At 41.1% G+C, this 26,575-nt stretch overlaps 1 protein-coding gene, 5 non-coding genes and 1 pseudogene across 6 annotated transcripts in view; 2 read left to right on the top strand and 5 right to left on the bottom strand.

Moving 5' to 3' along the window:
* Window positions 1-10,348, bottom strand: part of TEX14 (testis expressed 14, intercellular bridge forming factor) — a 96,231-nt gene extending 85,883 nt beyond the window's left edge. Inside the window, exon 1 of the mRNA XM_045525651.1 lies at window positions 10,028-10,348. The gene's annotated coding sequence lies outside the window, so the exon portion shown is untranslated. The remainder of the gene's footprint in view (window positions 1-10,027) is intronic.
* LOC123621163 lies at window positions 1,654-2,902 on the top strand (annotated as a pseudogene).
* On the top strand, window positions 3,188-3,294 carry LOC123621321. The gene has a single exon (XR_006729058.1). It is a non-coding gene; the product is annotated as a U6 spliceosomal RNA (small nuclear RNA).
* LOC123621275 lies at window positions 5,758-5,921 on the bottom strand. Its single transcript, XR_006729024.1, has one exon. It is a non-coding gene; the product is annotated as a U1 spliceosomal RNA (small nuclear RNA).
* On the bottom strand, window positions 10,199-10,362 carry LOC123621274. The gene has a single exon (XR_006729023.1). It is a non-coding gene; the product is annotated as a U1 spliceosomal RNA (small nuclear RNA).
* A 7,685-nt stretch (window positions 10,363-18,047) lies between these two features.
* LOC123621436 lies at window positions 18,048-18,211 on the bottom strand. Its single transcript, XR_006729157.1, has one exon. It is a non-coding gene; the product is annotated as a U1 spliceosomal RNA (small nuclear RNA).
* Window positions 18,212-19,332: 1,121 nt separating this feature from the next.
* LOC123621435 lies at window positions 19,333-19,496 on the bottom strand. The gene has a single exon (XR_006729156.1). It is a non-coding gene; the product is annotated as a U1 spliceosomal RNA (small nuclear RNA).
* Window positions 19,497-26,575: the final 7,079 nt, after the last annotated feature.

Here is a 26,575-nt window from a genome sequence, read left to right as displayed (position 1 = left end):
CAACTTAGATTCTTTCACATTTAGAAACTTGTCCACCCACCCTCATTAATAATGAAGACGACTGGGGGAACAATTACTGAAACTCTACAAGATGTTATTGTTGAAATTGAAGACCTGAATATATTTATCACTAATTCCCAGGACTGAAAAAGTGATGACTACTAGGAAATAAAATTAGAAATATACACGTTTATTATGTCATTAATTAGGAAAATATTGCCTTTGAAAGGTTAGAACATAAATGTAGTCATTATACAGGAGTATCGATAGTTTAATGTAGTAAAGCCAGGCATCGTGGCTCATGCCTTTAATCCCACCACTTTGGGAGGCTGAGGGGGGAGGACTGCTTGAGCCCAGGAGTTTAAGCCTAGACTGGACAACATAGTGAGACCCCATCTCCTAAATAAATATATGTATATATATATAAACAGTATAAAATAAGATAGTATAATGTCATAATGTAGTGGGTTAGGTTTACAGTTCACACTCTAAAGTTTTTGTCTTGGCTCTGTCACTGTGGACCTTGGAGAAATTATTCAACATTGATAGGCCTCAATTTCTTCATCTGTAAAATGGGGATAATAATAACCAGAGGGTTGCTGAGAGGTTTAAATGAGCTAATATGTGTAAAGTGCTTAGAACTCTGCCTGGCACCAAGCAAGTTCTCTGTAGTTGTTAGCTATTACTAAGAATCAGAAAGAAGGCCGGGCGCGGTGGCTCATGCCTGTAATCCTAGCACTCTGGGAGGCCGAGGAGGGTAGATTGTTTGAGCTCAGGAGTTTGAGACCAGCCTGAGCAAGAGCGAGACCCCGTCTCTACTAAAAATAGAAAGAAATTATATGGACAGCTAAAAATATATATATAGAAAAAATTAGCTGGGCATGGTGGCGCATGCCTGTAGTCCCAGCTACTTGGGAGGCTGAGGCAGGAGGATCACTTGAACCCAGGAGTTTGAGGTTGCTGTGAGCTAGGCTGATGCCACGGCACTCACTCTAGCCTGGGCAACAGAGTGAGACTCTGTCTCAAAAAAAAAAAAAAGAATCAGAAAGAGAGATTTTAACTTTCCACATGTGGCAGCCACACCTGACCATCATTCATACAATCAAGTGTTTGTGGTATACCTACTGATATGGTTTGAATGTGCCTCCCCAAATTCATGTGTTGCAAATCTGATCCCCAATGTGGAGGTGTTGGGAAGAGGTAGGACCTTTAAGAGGTGTTTAGGCACTACCCTCTGAATGGATTGATGTCATTATCATTATCAAGGGAGCAGGTCATTATCAAGGAGTGGGTTCCTTATAAAAGGATGAGTTTAGGCCTCCTTTTGCCTCTCTTGCCCTGCCCTTTCACCTTCGGCCATGGGATGATGCAGCAAGATGGCCCTCACCAGATGCTGGCCCCTCCATCTTGAACTTCCCAGCATCCAGAACTGTGAGAAATAAATGTGTTTAGTATAAATAATCCAGTCTCAGGCATTTTGTTACAGCAGCAGAGAACGGACTAAGACATCTACCATGTATCTCAAAGGTAATAGGCATTAGATCATTGCTATCACAATCCTCACAGTCTAGCAGGGCAGACAACTGGTACCATGCTGGTGCTCCACAGACAGTGGGTAAAACAAAGAAGCCCCATCGACGGGAATCAACAAGCATGCACATTAAGGGTATGACTAAGGGCTCCATGGGGAAGCACAGGTGGGAAATGAGGGTAAGTAAAAGAAAAAGGAAGAAGGTTGACACTTCAGTGGGTCTTCACCAGCCAAGAGGCTCAAGGATTATAAATTACTGAGAAATAATACCTTCTTAATTTATCCACTAAATGTGGAAAGTGCTGATAAATTTTTTGGGTTTTGTTTTTTTTGAGACAGAATCTGACTCTGTCGCCTGGGCTAGAGTGCTGTGGCATCAGCCTAGCTCACAGCAACCTCAAACTCCCAGGCTCAAGCTATCCTCCTGCCTCAGCCTCCCTAGTAGCTGGGACTACAGGCATGCACCACCATGCCCAGCTTATTTTTTCCATATATTTTTATTTGTCCAGCTAATTTCTTTTTTATTTATTTATTTTTTTAAGTAGAGATGTGGTCTTGCTCTTGCTCAGGCTGGTCTCAAACTCCGGAGCTCAAATGATCCACCCGCCTCAGCCTCCCAGAGTGCTAGGATTACAGGCGTGAGCCACCACGCCCCGCCCTAGTGCTGATAAATTGAGTGCATTAACTTTATTTCCTTTGATATCTGCTAATATGCATGCCATTGATTACAAACAGCATCCTTGTAATCCAACAGCATCACAACATTCTTAAGCAAACAAAAGTGATAGAAAATAATGTTTATGTTAAATATATATGAACTGAAGCTTTTATATTAAGGTATCATTTCCTCCCCACCCTCCATTCTGCTTTCCTTCTATTTCCAGATATAAAAAGTGGTATATTTCCATTATAAGTTGGATGGCTAGGACAGTGACACAAGATGGCAGCCACCATCAGAAGTAAAAGTCCCTTACAATTTCCGACTGTTGAAAGAAATCAAAGGCCAGAAAGGAGTAGGAGATGGCACAGTTAGCTGGGTCTAGAAGACGATGAAGACATGACACAAGATGGACAGGGGTGATCACTGGGCCTCCAAGAACAATTTATGAAAACCAAATATACAGCCTTAAAATAGAATGTGGTCCTAAATACCCAGAAGCACCCCCGTTTGTAAGATTTGTAACAAAAATTAATATGAACGGAGTTAATAGTTCTAATGGAGTGGTGGATCCAAGAGCCAGATCAGTGCTAGCAAGATGGCAGAACTTATGTAGCCTCACAGTTGTCCTGCAAGAGCTTTGGCACCTAATGACATCTAAAGAAAATATGACACTCCCTCAGCCACCTAAAGGACAGTGTTAGAGCAATTAATCAAAAAGAAAAACCACAGGCCCTTCCCCTTCCCCCCATTCCCCCCATTCGATTTAAGCAGTCTTCATTTTCCACAGTAGTAAATTTTCTAGATAGGTCTTGTAGACCTCAAAAGTACTGGAAGGGAAGCTCCCATTCAAAGGCAATTTACCTTAAGATACTGTAAATGATACTAATTTTTTGTCCATTTGAAATATATAAGTTGTGCTATAATAAATCATCCTGTCAAGTGTAACCACTGTCCACGTAGTTGAACTTCTGGGATCAAAAAAGTATATTTATTTTGTGCTCGGTTCAGCAGCACATATACTAAAATTGGAACAATATAGAGAAGATTAGCATGGCCCCTACGCAAGGATGACACGCAAATTCGTGAAGTGTATTTTCTTCATTTATTAAAATTTGAAAAATAATAATAAAGAAAGTATATTTAAATTGGTTCCCATCATAACTGGTGAAGCACCTCTAACTCAACAGTGAAAAGACACATCACACAATCACCTTGCTGCTGATCACATGGCCGGGGTCTCTGACTTCTCTCCTTTCCCTTTCCCTGCCTCCTGCCCTCCCTGCAACAGCCCTCCAAGCTTGGGGGCTTGTTACAGTAGATGTGAAGGTTTCAGGTCACAGCCTGTGGGACTACTGCTGGGAGTGTGGGGTGCTTTGCCTGCACTCCTGGTTTCTTTCTTTAAGTCTTAAATGATGTCCCCTTCTAAGCCATCATCCCCTCCCCACTCTCTGCTCCCACCCTTGGCCAAAGCATAGATTCTAACCCCTCTGCTCCCCTCTGAGATTGGCCTTCAGTGAGGAATTCAGGGCTTTCCCCATATCTTCTCTCCCCCACCTTTATTGAGGGGCGCTGCTTTCTCCTCCCTCCTCCTCCAAGTCCCTCTTTGCACTGTCATCACCCAACACTTTCCATGACACTCCTTGCTTTGGCCAGAAGCCATCAGGTAAGGTTGGACAGAGTCTCTGATCTCCCTCATTTAGTTTTGTAACCACATTTATTCACTCCACCAGCCTGGGAAATGAATATGGGGTCCTCAGCCCTACCACCCTCTGCTATCATCATCAGCTGATGCATATTTTTAGCTCAGGTTTTGATGAGGTGAAAAGAACAGTCACCAGGGTTACTCAGACCTGCCAGCTCTGAGCTCTTGGTGGTTAAACTTGGAGAAAGCCCACATGAAGTGGCATGAAGACACTCGTAAGCCACACACAATCCCTCTGAATTGTTTTATTTTCCTGTAATTGCTTTTACTTTTAAACATTGAAGAAGTTTTGAACAGGGCTCTCATTTGGTCATCCTTGCAATCCATTGAGGTCTAGTTTGGAATGTGACAACTGGAACAAAAAGAACCCTGAATTCAGTGCATACTTTGGTTTTGGTGCTGCTGCTTCTCACAATCCTCAGCACAGATCCAGAAAGAATTGGGTGTGCACAGCAGATCCCTGAAATTGGTAGGCTTGACTTCCTGGCAAATTGCTGCGTTTTTCCACTTTCTGTTCAGGCCCACTAAATGCTGAAATGTGGATGCATACTGAAATAAAAGCAATTCATTGTGTAAAAAAAAAAAAAATTGCATGGCTAATGTGAGCTGAACTGTGTCCCCCTAACCCCCAATACCTTAGATTGTAACTGTATATGGAGATAAGGTCTTTTAAAGAGGTCATTAAATTACAATGAGGCCCTTATGGTGGGGCCATAATTCAACAACTGGTGTCATTATAAGAAGAGACACCAGGTGCCAGGATTGGTGTAAGGAGGCAGAAAGGTTGGCTACCTGAAAGCCTGAAGAGAGAGGGCTCAGAACCCAACTGTGCCAGCACCTCTATCTTGCCTGAACTTCTACCCTCCAAAACTGTGAGAAAATACTGATGTTTAAACCACCCAATCTGTAGTATTTTCTTAGGGTAGTCCCAGCAAACTAACACACTAATAACAGCAAGTTGTATAGTCTGAATATACATATAGTTTAATTGTTTAAATAAAGACTTAAACATGCTCATCATCTACATACTAACATCCACTCCCCAAATATTTCTACCCTACTTTTAAAACTGCCCTCAGGCTGGGCACGGTGGCTCACGCCTGTAATCCTAGCACTCTGGGAAACTGAGGTGGGAGGATCGCTGGAGGTCAGGAGTTCGAGACCAGCCTGAGCAAGAGCGAGACCCTCATCTCTACTAAAAAATAGAAAGAAATGATCTGGACGGCTAAAAATATATATGGAAAAAATTAGCTGGGCATGGTGGCACATGCCTGTAGTCCCAGCTACTTGGGAGGCTGAGCCAGAAGGACTGCTTGAGCCCAGGAGTTTGAGGTTGCTGTAAGCTGGGGTGACGACACAGCACTCTAGGCCAGGGTAACAGAGTGAGACTCTGTCTCAAAAAAAAAAAAAAAAGTGCCCTCAGCGAGTCATCCCACAACTAGGAAAAAAATAAAAAGCTAAATTGGCATATTAGCAATTTAACCTTTGGGGGGGGGAAAGAACAGCTTTCCACATACACCCCATATTATGCAGTTTTCACAAAAGGATCACGTAAGTCCACGTGCAGAATGCTATGTTTCAAATCGAAAGACAAAGACTGTGAATCGTTCAAAATGAGCCTTCCAGGTTTGCTAAAACCAGAAACACTCCTAATAAAAGCACCCACAAATACACAAACCATCCCTCCCTACCACTGATTCGCTAAAACCAAAATCATTTCTAAAAAAAGGTAACATGCCCACAAGGGCAAACTACGCAAAAACATTCTCAGACATCAAATGACGCCGCCAAGATTAACACTACAAAAACAAATGACGAGAAAAACCAAAAACACCAAAATCTACCATTTGAAACCGCCATTATCAGGAGAAAGCGCGAACGCAGTCCCCCACTACCACAAATTATGCAGTCGAGTTTCCCACATTTGGGGAAATCGCAGGGGTCAGCACATCCGGAGTGCAATAGATAAGCCTCGCCCTGGGAAAACCACCTTCGTGATCATGGTATCTCCCCTGCCAGGTAAGTATGAACTGTGACCTTGGACTGCTACCCCACCCTCGCCTTCAACACACTTACTAGTTATGGTCAATTGTATTACGTGTTCTTAGGCCTTCTGTTGGAAGCCCCAAGGTTTTTCATATGACAAAGATCAAACTACATCCTTTCGGATTTTCGCTGGAAAGTTTCCCGAGCGAAAAATACACTAGAACCGGCAATCACTGCGCTTTTTATTTACATATCCCTGCCTCTTGTAGTGACGTCACCCTCCGCTTCGAGGCTCTCTTCTTCACACTGTTCCCTCCCAGATGCGTTCGCTCTTGCTACCCTTCCCGACAAGCTAAAAGACATCGGCAGGTGTGACAGGGGATTTTGATTGCTTGCCTTTTCAGGCATACGCAAAGGTTCTGGAGTGCATGTGTAACCATGAGTCTGAATCGTGCGCTGCAGGGCAGTGTGGGAGGCGGTGGTGTGGGGGACGGCACAGGGGAAGGCAGCAGAAAAGGTTGTGCCTGGTCTGATTCACTACTCCACCCTAGGATTTGATCAAACTCTCAGGCTCTGTCAGTTGCCGTTTCTCAAAATTATAAAGTGGAAATAATACTGCCTACCTCACTAGGATTCTGTGAGGGCTGAATGCGTGTAAAATGCGGCTGCGAGGTCTCCAAGCCCCACCCAGGCCATTCTGCTCCTGGACTGGTGCCCTGTGTACTTTAAGACCCAAAGCCGGTCTCCGCAGTTCTTCCAAAGGGAAGCAGCATGCGGCCAGGATTTGGGAAAAAACCAAGTGGTCCTCCCTTCTTTTTAGACAAATATACCTCACGTTGTGTTTTCCCGCAAGGGGCTCCAGGCAAAACAATTCTGTTTGCAGCAACTATAGTATCCAAGGAGCTTTCCTTTGTTTTATATTTTTGGAGGGTATTTTTAATTATTACAATAGTGATAAATGTTCCTGGCAGATAACTTGGAAAGGACAAATAAGTTATTATTTATTTGTTTATTTATTTATTGAGGCAGAGTCCCGTCCTGTCATCCTGGCTAGAGTGCCCTGGCGGTCAGCCTAGCTCACAGCAACCTCAAACTCCTGGGCTCAAGCAATCCTTCTGTCTCAGCCTCCCAAGTGGCTGAGACTACAGGCATGCGCCACCATGCCCGGCTAATTTTTTCTATATATTTTTAGTTGTCCAGCTAATTGCTTTCTATTTTTTAGTAGAGATGGGGTCTTGCTCTTGTGCAGGCTGGTTTCGAACTCCTGAGCTCAAACAATCCTCCAGGCTCTGCCTCCCAGAGTGCTAGGATTACAGGCGTGAGCCACAGCGCCCGGCCTGGAAAGTTTTTAAAAATTAAAATCAACCACGTTAACAGACCAAATAAACAAAAACAAAAACAAAAAACAACAACAAAAGAAACTCTGTCAAATAATTTCTTTTTGAGACAGAGTCTCCCTCTGTTGCCTGGGCTAGAGTGCCATGGTGTCAGCCTAGCTCACAGCAACCTCAAACTCCTGGGCTCAAGTGATTCTCCTGCCTCAGCCTCCTGAGTAGCTGAGACTACAGGTGAGTGCCACCATGCCCAGCTAATTTTTTTTCTATTTTTTAGTAGAGACAGAGTCTTGCTCTTGCTCAGGCTGGTTTAGAACTCCTGACCTCTGTAGAAGGGACAGGAATAGGTAAAAGCAAAAAATAAAAAAAGAAGAACAAAGAATAGAACTCCTGACCTTAAGAGATCCTCTTGCTTTGGACTCCCTGAGTGCTAGGATTACAGGCCTGAGCGACTGTGCTGAGCCTAAAATAATTTTTAAAAGTTTATTTTGGCCAGGCGCAGTGGTTCACGCCTGTAATCCTAGCACTCTGGGAGGCTGAAGCGGGAGGATTGCTCGAGGTCAGGAGTTTGAGACCAGCCTGAGCAAGAGCGAGACCCCGTCTCTACTAAAAATAGAAAGAAATGATCTGGACAGCTAAAAATATATATAGAAAAAAAAATTAGCCGGGCATGGTAGCACATACCTGTAGTCCCAGCTACTCGGGAGGCTGAGGCAGAAGGATTGCTTAAGCCCAGGAGTTTGAGGTTGCTGTGAGCTAGGCTGACGCCACGGCACTCTAGCCCAGGCAACAGAGCAAGACTCTGTCTCAAAAAAAAAAAAAACCCAGTTTATTCTCACCCATTAGGAGTCACTACGGCCTAGGGATACACAAACCTAAGAGGGCTTAAGTGGTTCTGAGGCAGTTGGATTACAGTTTGGTTATATACATTTCAGGGAAACAAGAATTGCAGGTAAAATTATAAATCAATACATGGATGGAATACATTGGTTAGGCCCTAAAAGGCAGGACATCTCAAAGTTAGGGGGAATGGTTTACAAGTCACAGGTGGATTGAGAGATTCTTTAATTGGCAATTAGTTGAGAGAGTTAAGCTTTGTTTGAAAATCTGGAGTGAGTAGGAAGGAATGCCTAAATTATGAAGTCTGCTAATGATAGGGCAAGCCAAATATACCACCCAGTGATCTGTGAAGCAAGTTAATGGCAGCCTGCAGGTGTGACTTAACCTTTGCCTTGCATGGCCTTAGATCCTGCTGTTAACTTAGTATTTTATTTCCACGAAGAGTCTGTTTTGTCAGTCCCTTTTTTTTTTTTTTTCTTTTTTTGAGACAGAGTCTTAGTCTGTTGCCCAGGCTAGAGTGCCGTGGAGTCAGCCTAGCTCACAGCAACCTCAAATTCCTGGGCTCAAGCAATCCTACTGCCTCAGCCTCCCCAGTAGCTGGGACTACAGGTATGTGCCACCATGCCTGGCTCATTTTTTCTATCTATATTTTCAGTTGTCCAGCTAATTTTTTTCTATTTTTTTAGTAGAGATGGGGTCTTGCTCTTGCTCAGGCTGGTCTCGAACTCCTGAGCTCAAACAATCCACCCTCCTCGGCCTCCCAGAGTGCTAGGATTACAGGCGTGAGCCACCTCACCGGGCCTTGTTTTGTCAGTTTTATGATCTCTATTTTAACATTAATGCTCTTCAATTGCTGTGTCTACACTCCAAAAGGGAGGGCTTTAATAAGGCATGTAGAGACTTCCTTTCCCTTCATGGCCAGGAACTAACTCAGTTTTAGGATTTTTCTGGGCTCCCCCTTGGCAAAGATGGGTCCATTCAGTCGGGGGTAAAGGGACAATTTAGGATTTTATTTTATTCTGAGACAGAATCTCACTCGGTCGCCTGGGCTAGAGTGCTCCTGCCTCAGCCTCCCGAGTAGCTGGGACTACAGGTCCACACCACTACACTTGGCTAATTTTTCTATTTTTAGTAGAGACGGGGGTCTCACCCTTGCTCAGGGTTGTCTCGAACTCCTGACCTTAAGCAATCCTCCCGCCTCAGCATCCCAGAATGCTAGGATTACAGGTGCGAGCCGCCAAGCCTGGCAGGATTTTATTTTTAGTTTAGAATGACAATCTCACTATAAAATTATCCCTGTTACAGTTTGATGTTATATGTGGCAATTGTGAAACTTTATACATATATATATTTTAAAGGAGTATACTTTACATGCCATTTTATAACTTTTTGATTCATTTTACTATATACTCGATCATAGATAATTTATGTAATCAATATTCCGTTGCTTCCAATTAATTGCCGTTTGATATATAATTGCAATCCACAGGACTTATTGTTATTAATGATGGTTTCTTAGGGTACATTTCCAGTTTTCCCTGTTACTTTAGTCATCTAAGAGGTGCCTTAAAATTATTATTTTTTAGGGGGGAGGTTTCAGTCAGGAACAAAAAGTTGGCCTTTAATGGACGTGGAAGCAAGAACTGTTTCTCCTATATACCTAAGGTCTAGCACACCATCAGGAGTCTAATAACAGCTCTCACCCGTAAGCTTTTTTAAATTCATTCATTTATTTTTATTTTTAACTTGAGTATTACAAGGGCCTTAAATTATTTGGGGCAGGAGAAGTGACTTCATGGCAAATATTTTTAATTTTTTTTTTAGGGTCTCACTGCGTTTGTTGCCCAGGGAAAAGTGCAGTGGTATCATCATAACTCACCACAGCCTCAAACTGCTCTACTAGCTAAAGACTACAGATTAGATCCCGACCAAAAGCCGTATTTTTAAAAGACAAAAAACAAACTGAAATTAACCTTATAACTTTGTTTGTAAAAATAAACACAAAATCATGAATTCTGTAACGGGAAAAGCCATCTTTTAGTGAGCAAAACAATCTTAATACAAACGTTCCTCCACAAAAACACTTTACCAAGCAATGAATCTTCACCTAAACAAAACTAAACCTGTTGTTAAACTAAAATAACCAGGGGAAAGCGCGAACGCAGTCCCCCACTACCACAAATTATGCAGTCGAGTTTCCCGCATTTGGGGAAATCGCAGGGGTCAGCACACCCGGAGTGCAATGGGTGAGCCTCACCCTGGGAAAACCACCTTCGTGATCATGGTATCTCCCCTGCCAGGTAAGTATGAGCTGCTTTTGACCCCGGCACAACCCGGTGCAGCGCACATCACTGTAAGGTTCGGGTCACTCCAAAAACGATTCTAACTGTACTTTATCCACATAGCGCACTCAAAGCAAAAGATTTTCAGACTGTATCTTTGTATTGGTGATAGAAATAATATGCATCTCTTTCCAGGGAACGTGCTTCCAAAATGCACTCAGTCTGCAATCTACATACTCCACCTCCCGGCGTGACGTCATGCGCAGTCCCGGCAGCTACATTCTCTTCAGCTGCCGCTGCGCACCCTCTGGACCGACTTCCAACTACCGGTTCCTCCTCTTGCTTCCGCCTACTCTAGTGACATTTGTCAAGCTATTTTCGAAATGTACCCCTCTCCCAACTTTTGGTGCACCAGAAGGCTTTCGTGTCTTCCTTGTGTGGAGAGTTCCCTTGAGCAAAAAACGGACGCGAATGAGATTTTAGTCGCGAGCCGACTTCATGCCTTCTTTGGCTCCCCACCAGCCCGGCACCATTTCGTCCTATTCCAAGAGGGGGTCTAGGATGTCTGGCGGAGTGTATTGCAGAGGGGGGATTTTGGAATCCAAGATCTAGTCTGCAATCCAGTGTCACACTGCACGACTTTAAATAAGCTTCTAGCCTCTTAACCTGTTCTTCAGTTTGTAAAATACGCATTACTGATTTTGGAGGAGTTCCTGTGAGGATTAAACCAAATAAATTAACAAAGCAACAGCCTAAACCGTAAAGCATAATTATAACAATAACATATGAGTCAGGCAACCCAATAAAAACCCTAAAGAAAATCAAGAAATACTAACAGCTAGCATCTACTGAGTGCTTACAATGCACCTGAACTTTACATTTAATGCTCACACTTTTGAGGTAGGAAATAGAATCATCCCCATTTCACAGATAAAAAACCTAGAACCTGAGGCATGACAAAGATCTTTTGTTTGGTCAAACTTTAGTCAGGCTTCTGGACCTCCTCTGAGGCCGCCACCTGTGCATTTTCTTGCAAAATCCAGTTTTAGTAAAAGAACCCTACTAAGTCAGTTCAGTCCAAACCCCCCATTCTTGATAGGTGATCAGGTTCCTCATCCTGCACCACCTCCCAGGTGATATCTGTTCACCCTGGCCTGTCTTCAATAAGAATCCTCCTGTTAGGTCAGTTTACCCAGAATGCCCCTTACCCTTGATGTTCCCCCTTAGTAACTTTCCATCCACAGAATCCCCACACTGTTCCTTGGCTATAAATTCCCATTTATCCATGCTGTATTGAGACTTGGGCCCAATGTTTCTCCCCTATCGGAAGATCCCACTGGAGTGGTCCCTATACCTATCCAATGGTCCTAAATAAGGTCTTCCTATTGTGCTTTAACAAGTAGCAAAGAATAATTTTTTCTTTAACAGGAACAGAAGGGTTAACTCACTCAAGTTTAGACAGTCAATGTAAGTGGCAGAGCCATGACTTGGATTGAAGTAATCTGGTTCAGGAGACTATTTTCTGCTATCTTTTGCCTTGCTTCTGTCCTTCTCCCTTCTCTATATCATTAAAAATAATCACCTTTAACATAAATACTTACATTTCATCTAATCTGATACCCATTGCAAGATATACTACCATTCTTTTATGTTCCATTAAGAAGAAAACCCTGCAGGCAATAACAAATGCTGGCGAGGATGTGGAGGAAGGGGAACTCTCCTACGCTGTTGGTGGGAATGTAAATCAGTGCAACCACTATGGAAAACAGTATGGAGGTTTCTCAAAAACCTAAAAATAGAACTACCATATGATCCAGCAATCCCACTGCTGGGTATATATCCAAAAGAGAAGGATTCAGTATATCAAAAAGATATCTGCACTCTCATCGTTATTGCAGCACTATTCACAATAGCCAAGATATGGAACCAACCTAAGTGTCCACCAGCAGATCAATGGATAAAGAACTTGCGGTAAATATACACAGTGGAGTATCATATAGCTACAGAAAAGAATGAAATTCTCCCATTTGCAACAACATGGATGGAACTGGAGAACGTTATGTTAAGTGAAATAACCCAGGCCTAGAAAGACAAATCTCACATGTTTTCACTTATATGTGGGACATAAATTTTAAAAACAATTGATCTCACGGAGACCAAGAGTAGAATGACGGTTACGAGAGGCTGGAAAGGGCAGCAGGCAGGAGGGATAAAGTGGGGATGGTTAATGGGTGCAAGAATATAGTTAGATAGAATGAACAGTATTTGATAGCACAACAAAATGACTATATTCAACAATAAGTTAGGGTATTTACTTTAAAATAACTGAAAAAGTGGAATTGGAATGTTCCTAACACAAAGAAATGTGAAATGCCTGAGATGATGGGTACCCTAATTACCCTGATTTGATTTATTCACATTGTATACCTGTATCAAAACATCCTGTGAACCCTATAAAGATATATAACTATTATGTACCCATAATAATTAAAAATTAAAAAAGAAAAAACCCTGCAAATAACAAAACATGGATTGCAAGATGAATTCTCATTTCACAGATATGTGAAAAAAGAACATCTTAACATCAATCATATAACATGCTAATACATATTTTTAGATATATGTAATATATATATAATATACACTGGCACTTCCATACATTTAGAGTTCAATGGTTGACACTGAAGCATCCATCTTCAGGACAGAATGTCTTTCCCATCAGGACAATCACCTCTCATCTCACCCAAAGCCAGAGTCTCCCTCCTGTAGGCTCATGTATGGCATGGTCACTTCTAATATATAAGTGCACTGACTTCACAGTCCAAATAAGCACTTTTGACATCACTTAACAGTAAGCGCTCATTAAAGGTTAGTTGGTCTTATAATTCTGCAAAGTCCCAATTCTCTATGCAGAGCTAAGAACAAAGCCATATCCAACCTAAACACAACAAAAGCAGAGTGCTAAAAAGTTTGCCAACACACAGTCAATACCCTAGAGGAAGGCGTGTTTCTCCTCAGTGGCCTTGGAGTTATCTATTTACCTATTACAAACAAGCTCCCTTTACTTTGGTTTTCTCCAGCTGGTTTTTATCCTTTGGTTATGTCCAGCTTCCTTTCCTTCTCATGCTCTGCGCCTTTAAACGTTTACTGAAGCCTGTTTTTCAGTGTCACTCAAAGCACTATCAGCCTTGTTCCTCTTTTCCCTTTTTCCTTCTGAAAGAATACAGAATGCTTAGGAAGCCACAAACATTAATTTTAAGAAAGCCATTATAAATTCAAAAGTTACGTGGAGTTTGAAATAGGCAATAAAATTTGGTCAAGGTCCATACCCAGGTCAGCTCCCTTTCTTCAAAGAATCCACCCTTATGTATACTCAGGCCGTCCCTGTTTTGTGGAATATCTTTTCTATTTGCATTTTTCTATCCCAGTTCTCTTTTTCAAGGTTCAGAAACTGTCAAGATGCTAGGAAAGGGCACGGGAGCTCCTCTAATCTAATCATGTCATTCATACTTCCTTGCCCAGAGCTCTTTAATACTCCCGACTGCCCTCAGGATATGAAGCCCCAACAAGAGATACTTCTTTAGAGGGAATCAGAGCAGGCTCCCTAGAAGGGATGACATTTGAGAGAGGTCTTAAGGAGTGGGAAGACACAGTATACTACTACTTATGAAGGGAGAATAAAAGGTATGGAAAGAAAAAAAAGGATAACTGGGATTTAAGTGGCAGGTTAGGGGATATTTATATGTGCTATTTACTTAATTGCAAAGTCTATTTATATGTAATTAAAATAAATGTTAAGGAAAGAAAAGACGGGTAGGATTTACCCATGTAAAGATGGGCACTGTAGGCCAAGAGGAATGTATCATTGTCAATAGTACGTGTTGGTCTTAAGGCTGAGGGGAGGGGTATCTGTTCATGGACATCTGGCACAGAAAGGAACATTAGAGTGTGATAGTGAAGGACCCTGAATGCCAGACTACCCACTTTAGGCTTTGGATAGGAGGCAATGGATTCTTCTGAAGGTTTCAGTTGGGGGGATTATAGGTTCTAGGTGAAACAAAGAGCTATCAGCTAGTTAGAGATTGACCGGGGCAAAGGGAGAGAGAGCCCTATGGAAATCTATAGAAGAGATGGAGAAGGGGTTAAGGTCAGGGCTGGGTTCGTAGACATGTTACCACATAGCAGCACAAGGCCCTGCACATACCTGGTTTAATACTCTGCTATCAATGTCTTGGAATTCCTAACTATTTTTTAACAAGGAGCTCTCATTAACATTTTTTACTGGGCTGGCAAATTACATAGCCAAGGGAGGAGAAATGATGAAGCATATTGTGAACATATAGAAGAAGAGTCCTACTCAATGATAAGACAAACCTTCCAATTAAAAAATAGACAAAAAGCAGGGCATTGTGGCTAATGCTTGTAATTCCACTACTTTGGAAGGCCAAGGAGGGAGGATCACCTGAGGCCTGGAGTTCAAGACCAGCCTGATCAAGAGCGAGTCCCCGTCTATACTAAAAATAGAAAAAATTAGCTGGATGTGGTGGTTCTTACCCATAGTCCCAGCTATTCAGGAGGCTTGAGGCAGGAGGATCACTACGTGAGCCCAGGAGTTTGAGGTTGCTGTGAGCTAGGCACTTTAGCCTGGGCAACAGAGTGAGACTTTGTCTCAAAAAAAAAAAGAAGACATATGTTGACACAGTTGACACAATGACTTGTGTGCAAATGTCCATAGCAACATTATTCATAATAGCTCAAAAGTGGAAATAACCCAAGTATCTACCAAGAGAAGGATAAACAAAATGTGATACATCCATACATAATAGAATACTATTCATCAATAAGAGGAACTAGTGATAAATATAACAACATGGATGAACCTCAAAAACATTATGCTAAGTGAAAGAAGCCAGACACAGAAGACTATATAGTATATGATTCTGTTTTATATGAAATTCCGAGAAAAGGCAAATCTATAGACATAGTCAGTGATCAGTTGCTGCCTGTGGCTGGGGTTGGGGTATGGGAATCGGGAATCACTGCAAATGGACACAGGGGAATTTTTGGGGGGGTCATGAAAATATTCTGGATTATGGTGATGGTTGGGCAACTGTATAAATATACCAAAAATCATCAAATTATACAACAGGTTAATGTTACAGTATATAAATTATACCTCAATAAAGCTGTCAAAAATGTCCAGAAAAAGAAATAGAGCCCTATCTTTAGAGATATGAGTTAATCTTGGATGAAATACATACTATGGTATATGGGCTTTGCTTTAAAATAATCAGGTGGGGGGTGTTTTAGGGTATGGAGGGATAGATGAAACAAGACTGCCCTTGAATTGATCATGCTTAAACTGGTATGGTAAAATGGGAGTATTCTGTATTATTCTACTTTAGTTTACATTAGAAGTTTTGCATAAGTTTCATAAGTTTAAAAAAAGAAAGAAAGGTTCAGGGAGACCAGCCTTCCACTCAGGATTCTGAGTACCTTGACATGTTGATACTCGAGCCTCCCCACCCCGTGAATGGGAGTGGGCAAAGAGGAAGGGCAGGAGAGGCAGCCCTCTAGATTCTATTTTTAAACTGGTGAAAAAAATGTATTAAAGAAGAAATATAAAACAGATTTGAGGGTCATCCTTTTCTACTTCCTTTCCTCTCATACCCCACATTCAATCCACCAGCAAGTCTTATTGGTTTTTCCTTAAAACTATATTCAGAATCTAACCCCTTCACCTCCAGTGTTACCACTTTGTGTGTATGTGTGTGTGTGTTACCACTTTTTGGCAAGCTGCTCTCATCTCCTGCCTGTAAGACTGCTGTAGTGTCTGGACTCATCTCCCTTCATCCTTGTTCCCTCAGGCTTTTAACAGAGCAGCCAGGAAGCCTGCTAAAACCTAAATTAGATCATGTCATTCTTCTGTTCAAAATCCCCAATACTAATTTCACACAAGCTCTGAGAAAACAGAACAGGAGAGAACATTTTCCTATTTATTTTCAGAAGCCAGCATACTCTGATATCTAAACCAGATAAATACCATACAAGAAAAATACAGACCATTATCCCTTATGAACACAGACACAAAATTGCTTTAAAAAATTAGAAACCAAATCCAGCAATATATAAGAGGGTAATACACCATGATCAAATAAGATTTACCCCAGGAATGTAAAGTTGGTTTAACATTAGAAAATTAATCCCTGGCTTGTCTCCATGGCTCATGCCTGTAATCCTAGCACTCTGGGAGACCAAGGCGGCAGGAGAATCACTTGAGCTCAGGAGTTCGAGAACAGCCTGAGCAAGGGGGAGAACTCCCCATGGAAACCTGCTTGGGTAATACCCTAAATCTCAATAAAGGCTTTGGTCCATGGGTCCTTCCCTCTGTCCTCCTCACATTGACCAGGATCCGTGTGGCCCTCAGGCATACCTTGTATCCCCTTTGACCTGTAAGTAATAAAATCTTTATTTCCATGTTGTGTGTCTCCTAATCATTGAAGTAGACAATGACTTACTCTTCATCTTAAAGATCCTAAATTAATTAATATGACATGGAAGTTTATGTAGAAAACCCTAAATAACCATTTACCATAAAAAAACCCTAAAAATTCATAACTGAACTTTTAGAAAAGTTGCAGGAAACAAGATCAATGCATGTATTTATTTGTACTAAGCAAAATGAAATTTAAAAATTGATATTGGGGAGGTGGGGGGGGAGGGGATGGAGGTATGACTACATGATGAGTGCCAGGCGCACTGTCTGGAGAATGAGAACGGACGTGCTTGGGACTCTGACTCGGGGGGATGGGTGGGACATGGAAAATGTATATAACCTAAACTTATGTACCCCCATGATGAGCTGAAATAAAAAAAAAAAAAATGTTAAAAAAAAAAATTGATATTCCTCCCAACACAAAGAAATGATAAATGTTTGAGATGATGGGTATCCTAATTACCCTGATTTGATTATTGCAGGTTGTATATGTACCAAAACATCACGTGTAATGCAGAAATTAGTTCAATCATTATGTATCAATTAAAAAACTGACCAACCAGAAAGAAGTCATTATTATTTACAAGTAGTAAATAAATCACATATTCCTACCATTCACATTTGTTCCTGCCCTTTCTTCTACCACTCTATACAATCTACATCATTAATTTTTTTATGGGTGGGATAAGGCCTTGCTAATATCCTCATATTTCCAAATGAGAGGTCAACAAATAATAAAAGTATACAACTTTGGGAACCAAAAATTGCTCCACTTATAGTGCAAGGCTAGAGGAGGGAAGGTACTGGGGTGAGAAATATTTAAGTAAATTCTTATTATAAATACCAGCACAAAAACATTAAGTTTCCAGAAAAAAACAGCTAAAAATTGGACATCGGGCTCTTTCACGACAAACCCCCTTATCGATGTTCTCAAAGTCACATACACACGTTATACTTCACTAAGAAGTAAAACCTTCAAAAAAAAAAATAAAAAAGTAAAACCAGTTCAGAAAAAAACAAAACAAATTCAAGCTCTAAAAAAAAGCACTGAGGGAAACCTGTCATTACAACAATCACACACCAAGCTGCAGCATGGCCAGTAATTTTATTTTACAAACTTAAGTATAAAGAAACAGTAAGCCTCATCTAGGGCCATAGCTCAGAACATAAAGCCAGCTTAGAAGAATGATTGCTATTCTTTAACAAAGAGGAATACAGGGGAAAGCGCGAACGCAGTCCCCCACTACCACAAATTATGCAGTCGAGTTTCCCACATTTGGGGAAATCGCAGGGGTCAGCACATCCGGAGTGCAATGGATAAGCCTCGCCCTGGGAAAACCACCTTCGTGATCATGGTATCTCCCCTGCCAGGTAAGTATGAGTTGGAAAGGTCGCATGGCATCTCACCCTCAGATTCCAAATACACTACACATAGGGTCAATCTCCTTGCACAAGTTCTAGCTTATCACTCATAACATAAAGACATCTCCCAATTATAAGAGCCAGACAAAAACATTTTGGACCAAGAATATTTGCAAAATCCTAAGAAATATATGTACAGTGTAAATAAGACCAGAAGACACTGCGCTCATCTACATATTCCAAGCCCCTTTTGGTGACATCAAAAACTCCGGACGAATTGGAGACTTCGGATGATGTACGCAGAATAACACCCCACCAAAAATGTCTTCCTTCCTAATCCCTGGAACCTGTGAATCTGTTACTTTCCAGATGTGATTAAGGATTTAAGATGAAAAGATTATGTTTGATTATCCAGGTGAGCCTAACATAATCACAGAGTCCTTATGAGAAGGACACAGGAGGGCCAGAGAAACAGCGATTACAAGAATGAAAGAGAAGTCAGATTTTCTAAATTGCTGGTTTTGAAAATGGAGTGAAGGCAGAAGCTGAAAAATGTAAGGTAACAGATTCTTCCCTAGAGCCTCCTGAGAAACGCAGCCCCCTAGACTTCTGACTGCTTTGAGATGTAAAACATTTTGTGTAGCTTTAAACCACTAACTTTGTGGTAACCCTTTACAGTAGCTTAACGGGGAGAGGGGAATGTAAGGGATATACACATATTGGCTTCCATGACAGAGAAACAAACCAACCCCAGGTATCAGGAACTTGCTTTAAAACCCTTCCCACTGGAGATCATTGTCTTAAGTGAAAAAAACAAGAGAACAACTATTGTATGTGCTCACTAACAACTAGGAACTAAATAATGTGTACACATTTAAGTATAGAACGGAGGACAACGGAGACTCAGGATACGGCGAAGAGACAACAGGAAATTTCTTCGAGGATTAAAACTCCTCTGTTCATAGATTCACTGACACCCCTTTTTTCACACATAAGACTAAAAGTATCCACGAATCCCACATACGTACCAAAAAACGAAACAAAAACCTGAAAATCTTAAAAATGCCAGACACTAGAAAACAAAGACATCTCCGCTAGGTACCCCAAGCGCACATCCTATTCTTGAACAAAACTAAAACAGGGGATAGCGCGAACGCAGTCCCCCACTACCACAAATTATGCAGTCGAGTTTCCCACATTTGGGGAAATCGCAGGGGTCAGCACATCCGGAGTGCAATGGATGAGCCTCGCCCTGGGAAAACCACCTTCGTGATCATGGTATCTCCCCTGCCAGGTAAGTATGAATTCCTGTTGTTGCCTGGCCCCTCACACTCAGATTCAAACCACTCTAAAGTAGGGTCATTTTTCTCATGCGGTCTATCGAGCCCCTCACTTCTGGAATGAGGATTTTCCAAGTATAATAACCATGTAGCAATAATTTTGTATATCTGGATGTGTCATAATCTTAAGAAACATAGGCCTAGGGTACGAATGACCAGCAGTCACTGCGTTTTATCTACATATTCCACACCCCTTTTGCTGATCTCATTCAACGCGTCCTTTGCCAGCTAGCTTGATACTACTGAAATAAAATTTAAAGATGCTTTACGGATTAAAATGTAAGCACGTAAATTAGCTCCTGCCTTTGAAGATCTGGCGTTACTGATGGCACTGTGATTTTGTGATTTCTTTTTTTTTCCCCCGCAGCGAGAACTCCTTGCCTCAGGGGATCCTCTTGCCTCAGCCTCCGGAGTAGGGGGGACAGACAACAGGGGCGTGCCACTGCGCCCGCCTCTGGCCCTGTGATTTCTGATGCAGTTAAGCTGCTATACCCATAACCTAAATAAGCAAGTCTACCAAGATGAAATTCGGTAAAAGTTCCTTTGAAAATCCAGTCTATATATAGGTTGTCAGTCCAAAGCGTCAAGTGTAAGTACAAAATGCTCTTTCAAACATGCAGCAAATGATCACTCTTACTTTTTTTCCCCCCCTTCTTTTTTTTTTTTTTTTTTTGAGACAGAGTCTTGCTTTGTTGCCTGGGCTAGAGTGAGTGCCGTGGCGTCAGCCTAGCTCACAGCAACCTCACACTCCTGGGCTTAAGCAATCCTACTGCCTCAGCGTCCCGAGTAGCTGGGACTACAGGCATACGCCACCATGCCCGGCTAATTTTTCCTATATATATTTTTAGTTGGCCAGATAATGTCTTTCTATTTTTAGTAGAGACGGGGTCTCGCTCTTGCTGGTCTCGAACTCCTGACCTCGAGCGATCCACCCGCCTAGGCCTCCCACAGTGCTAGGATTACAGGCCTGAGGCACCGCGCCTGGCCTTCCCCTTCTCTTGGGTGCTTCTTCGTAGATCACTGTTACTCGAAAGATCAAGTGCACAAACCCTTTTCTTTTTTCTTTCTGTCGAGAGGAGGTCTTGCTATGTTGCCCAGGCTCACAAACATTACTTCCAATTTTGAACAAAAGAAACCAGGAAAACCTCACGGAGCGCCCCCTTCCACACTCAGAGTACGACCAATGACCCTCACCTCTGAAAATGCTTCTGTGATCAGTGTCCCTCCTCCCAATCAGGAATAAGTTGTGTTTGGAGGTGTCCTTAAACCCTCCTGTACTCAACACTACAAGCACAGGGTCAGCGTCTGCTTTTTCACAGGTGTTTACAAAATTCAGAACAAGACCACTGGAGAATCCACTCCACAAGAAACTCCTGAACCCTTCTAGATGCCTATTAGACTCTTCAAAAAGGAGCAAATCCTACCTCAGGCAATGATTAATTATTCACATATTCATGACCACATAGTAAATATTATCACTCTTCTCACCCCCTCCTTCCTTCCTCACTGTAAATTAGAATTGAAGTTTCCAAATTTAACAGTTGTCTCTCCAAGATCACACCAGAACCACCCTACTTCCCAAGTCTTTTTATTTTACATAAGGACTCTTAACTATTCTCTCTGCCAAAATAAATCAAGCAGATTATATCTTTAAAACAGGAAGAAATAATGCTGCTTCTAAAAATTTTATTAAAGATTAAAAAGCAACAACTGAGAACATACTAGTGTCTGAGACGGAAGAAAAAAGTATTGGGGTAAATGGGGAGGAGATTGTGAGGCAAGCAGAAAGTACTCCTCAAGTCTGATCTTCTGACAGTCTACCAGTTTGATTTTTATATACTTTCCTTTTCAAAGAAGGAAGTATTATGTAATATATACACACATATGTGTATATATATAAAATCTGTAAATAAAATATCTACATTTTGTGTTGTGAAATAAAATTAAGATACCTTGCAATCTAGTTGAGAATAAGTTGTGTATGGGAAAAAATGATGTATGTGAACTATACTGCTATTACTTCCAAACAATTCTTACATCCACAATGCCAGTTTCAGAAGATTTGTGACTAGCAGAGCCTTCTTAAACTAATAACACAGAGTCCTTAAGGGCCCCATAATCTTCCCAAGGCCCAGGTTAAATATTTCACAAGAATTTCATTGTATTGGCCAAGTTATCGAAAGATATGCTCAAGAGAGTCCGCCTTAGAGCAAAAAGGTGTCTGTCCTCCACTCTCTTCTACCTCAAGCAAGTTTAAAAAAATGCTACTGTTATAATCCTCACAGAAACTCTTCATACTTTAATATCCTTTGAGGAGCGCCACAACATGTCTTTGATTAGAAAAAAATGAGGAAATATAATATGTTTGTTAAATACTAACATAAGTTAGCATAGAAAAAAGCGGAGAAGCTTCTTAAATTCATTAAAAAAAGACTGCATAACTGTTACCAAAACCAGACAAAGCAGACATAATAATCCCACAGATCAATCTCACTTATGAACGAATATGCAAAACTCTTAACCAAATGTATAAAACCTTTATAAACTGAATCGAGTAGGATATTTTAAAAGAACAGACACAATGATTCAAGAGGTTTTATACCAACACTATAGAACCTAAATACATAAAAATATATGATAAAAGTATCATTTCAGACACAAGGGGGAGAGATTATTGCTCCACAAGGACTACTGAGAAAATCAGCTTGCTCCTGGAAAGAAGAAAAAAATGCTTCCTCTTACTTTATCTTTTTTTAAAACTATCAGATAGATTAAAATAGTCAAATGTAACTCAAAATCACATGTAGAAAAAATATAAATAAAAAATTATGTTTATAATTTTGAAGTGAAAGACTTTCTAAGCAAGTTACCAAAGTCAGAATTAAATACAAAATTTGACTAGATTTACATACACAAATCTCTATAAAGTAGAAATCCTCTTCATCTCTGTGAGGAGAAAAGAGAGAAAGAAAGAGAGAAAGAGAGAAAAGGACAGAGAGAGAGAGAGAGAAAGACTGGGAGGCCGAGGCGGGTGGATTGTTTGAGCTCAGGAGTTTGAGACCAGCCTGAGCAAGAGCGAGACCCCGCCTCTACTAAAAATAGAAAGAAATTAGCCAAACAACTAAAATATATACAAAAAATTAGTCGGGCATGGTGGCGCATGCCTGTAGTCCCAGCTACTCGGGAGGCTGAAGCAGAAGGATTGCTTGAGCCCAGGAGTTAGAGGCTGCAGTGAGCTATGATGCTACCACACTCCAGCCTAGGCAACAGAATGAGACTTTGTCTCAAAAACAGTAAAAAAATCCCCTCCAAAACAAACAAACAAACAAACAAAAAAAGCCATACACTGTGTAGGGGCCCTAGGAAAACAGTGAGTAAAATCCACATGGTCCTTCTCTATTGAAACTTTTTTTCAGGCTAGTTGGATAGACATATGTCAAATAAATGATCACATGAATGCATTTGATGCTATGAGAACTTTAAAGATTTGGCCTAGTTTTGATTGCTGAGGTACAGGTTCAGGGTCAGAATAGGGGTCAATGCATGCTGACATTTGAAGGATATATATTAATAGTAGTTAATTGGGTGAAGGAGGGCAAGGTAATATCACAGGCACGTGCAAAGGCTCTGTTGAGGGATGAAGCCTGGCACACACAGAGAATTAAAAAAGGGCCAGAATGGCTGGAGTGGAGGGAGTAAAAGGGAGAAAGGAAAAGAATGAAGCTAAAGAGATAAACAGGGGCCAGAACATGCAAGGCTTTTTGTAAGCCTCATTGAGAAATTTAGACCAGGCATGGTAGCTCACACCTGTAATCCTAGCACTTTGGGAAGCTGAGGCAGAAGGATTGCTTGAGGTCAGGAGTTCAAAGACCGCCTAAGCAAAAGCGAGACCCCATCTCTACAAAGAATAGAAAAACTGGCCAGGCATGGTGGCATGTGCCCATACTCCCAGCTACTTGGGAGGCTGAGACAGGATGATAGCTTGAGCCCAGGAGGTTGAGGTTGCAGTGAGTGATGATGACGCCACTGCACTCTAGCCCTGGTGACAGAGCAAGACCTTGCCTTAACAAAAAAAAAAAAGAAAGAAAGAAATTTAGTCTTTACCCTAAAAGCAAATAGAGAGTAACATGAACTAAAATGTATTGTAGAAAGATCACTTTGGTTATAGTGTGGGAGAAGACTGGAGGGGAGAGGAAGAGAAGTTAGAGGGACCAGCTAAAAGGCTCTTGCAGTACCTACTAGAAGAAGAGACATGGACATAATCAAGATATTTCAGAGAGAAAACTGATATGATTTGTGCATTCCTTGAACATTGAACATGGGGAGTGAAAAGGAAGGAGGTGTCAAGCATGATTCCTAGGTTTCTGGATTGTGCAGATGAAAGGTAAAATATGTGGTTCATGGAGGTAGGGAATGCAGGAAGAGGGTACGTTCTGGATGAAGATAATGAGTTAGGTTTAAGATAGGTTGAGTTGGAAGACAGTTTGAATTGTCCAGCAGGCAATTAGATATTTGTATCAGAAGGCCAGAGAACAGGTCAGGACTATAAATGTAAATTTGAGAGTCACTCCATATAAATAGTGAGGCTATGAATATGAATAAGATAGCAGAGAGACTGAGACACACACACACACACACACACACAGAGAGAGAGAGAGAGAGAGAGAGAGAGAGAGAGAGAGAGAACAGAATCAGCAGAGGGACCTTAAAAGAACTCTAGCCTTTCATGCTCAGGTTATGGAGGATGAGCTTGCAAAGGAGACATTTGTAGCCAGTTGGGCAGGAAGGAAATCAGGAGGTGTGACATCCAGAAGTCAGATAAGAAGAGTGTTTCAAGGAATTTGTGGACAACAAATACATATGGAACTTCTACTAAGTATACAGCCTTATGCAATTGATACTGCTACTCCAAATATGTATGTCTGAGGCCTTAAAGAAGTTTTTATCATAACCACCTCTAAAGCTAAGCATTGATTCAGAGGTTTTTATTTTTCCTCAGTCCAAACAATGTTCACTTTTCTTTCTTATCCCAAATCCAATTAAACATCTAGTTCTCTGTTCTTAGGCTAAAAGAAAACAAACTTCTCCCCGGTCATAATAAAAATATTCATATTAATTCTTTCCTATATAACCAGGAAATAGCCCAGTCAACATGAAAATGTCTCATTATTGGAAAACTTTGACAGATTAACAAAGATAAACAGCAATAACTCCTTCCTACCCTTAGTATTATATCTAGATAGTAACACAAGTCAGAAATACAACATATCTGAAATACTCAATAATGATCCTGATAGATTATAGGCTTTGTGAAGGCAGAGAATCTGTCTTCTTTATCCTGTTACTTGGCACATAACTAGCACTTAATAAATGTTTAATCTTGCTTCAGTAATCCAATCTTCAGTGTGCTAACCTTAAATGAGGACTCCAGTAACTGTACATAGGATTGCTATAAGGATCAAGTCAAATAAAATATGTAAAAGCACTCTAACTTGAGGACTTTTACAACTCTATGCATTTTAAAAAAATCTCACACTCATAGTATTAGCACTCTGCTAAGTTAGGTGTTCTATGAGGATATATTCATTGAATACACACATTAGAATATTTTTAAAATAGAGAAAGAGACTAAGATTTTTTTCTTTTTTCAGAGACAGGGTTTTGCTCTGTCACCCAGGCTGGAGTACAGTGGTGCAATCATCGCTCACTGCAGTCTCAAACTCCTAGGCTCAAGCTATCCTCCTGCCTTAGCCTCCTGAGTAGCTGGGAGAACAGAACTTGCCATCACGTCCAGCTAATTTCTCTTTTTCTTGTGGAGACAAGATCTCACTATGTTACCCAGGCTGGTCTTGAACTCCTGGCCTCAAGTGATCCTCCTGCCTCACCTCCCAAAATGCTGGCATTCATTTCAGCCATGAGCCACCATGCCAGGCCTGAGACTAAGATTTATTAAGTACCTTTTCTGTGCTAAGTACTTTGTATTTGTTAATTTAATCTTTCCAAAAACTCCATAAAATAGCATCCTCTTGTACTTGCAAGTGAGGAAACGGAGTAACTTGCTAAAGGTCACACAGTTGGTAACTTCCAGAGATGTCTGCCATACAAATCCAAATTTGTATGACACCCAAGGCCATGCTCATTTGCCCACAGCAGCGCCTGTCAAATTTTTTCATCAACTCACCACAAATTCCAAAGGAAAACAAAAAACATTCTCAAGGGGCTTTGGGAGACTACTCAAGTATCCAGTTTAAGCCTGATCTGTCTTTTTTGACGTCTTATGTTTACCTTAAAATTTACTTTTATGTTTATCTTAAAATTTATTTTTATATTTGCATAATGCTTGTTTAATATGAAAAATTTCAAATGACTCACTAGTAAAATCATTCAAGTCTTCCTTCCCTAAACAAAATTTTGAGAAAACTGACAATACAGAGAGGTGCACCTTCCATATTTATCCCATAGCTTTAGTTCCTAGTGCCTGCCTTCATAAACCTGGATCTCAGTTTGAAAGCATGACTACACAGCAAACTGCATTACAGAAATATTAATGATGAAAATAATAATTATTATAGGCACCTCATGGGTCAGAAGATATTAACAACACCTAATTGTATAGCTACAGATAGAGCTGACTAGTTTCTTAACTCTCTGCCGCCAATAAAGCAAAATTCTGAATATGACCAATTCCAATGGGTTTGACCAAACTAAAGAGCTATTGCTGAATGTGGTAACACCATCTCTTCCTTGCCCAAGAATCTGGTTGCTTTATAAACATAAGCATGAATTCTTCCTGAGGACAATATTTATCTAATATCCAGTGAGTGCCCAGACGCAGCTCATATTAGAAGTTAAGCAATATACTTAGCAGCGAACCACATTTTGACCAGTCCTCCCAGATCTTCCCTGACCTACCAAATGGGGTACAAATGCTTCTCGCATTCTTCCCGCCAATAGGTGTTTACAGTTTGGAGGCAGCTCGCGGTAGTAAAAAGGATAGTAGGTTTGAATTTTGGCTTCAAGAAAACTGTGCTGGGCTTCTAT

Source organism: Lemur catta, chromosome 15 (assembly GCF_020740605.2).
Source record: "Lemur catta isolate mLemCat1 chromosome 15, mLemCat1.pri, whole genome shotgun sequence".
NCBI classification, from domain to species: domain Eukaryota; kingdom Metazoa; phylum Chordata; class Mammalia; order Primates; family Lemuridae; genus Lemur; species Lemur catta.
Note: the sequence above shows the minus strand (reverse complement) of the source record. Positions and strands in the feature narration are given on the sequence as shown.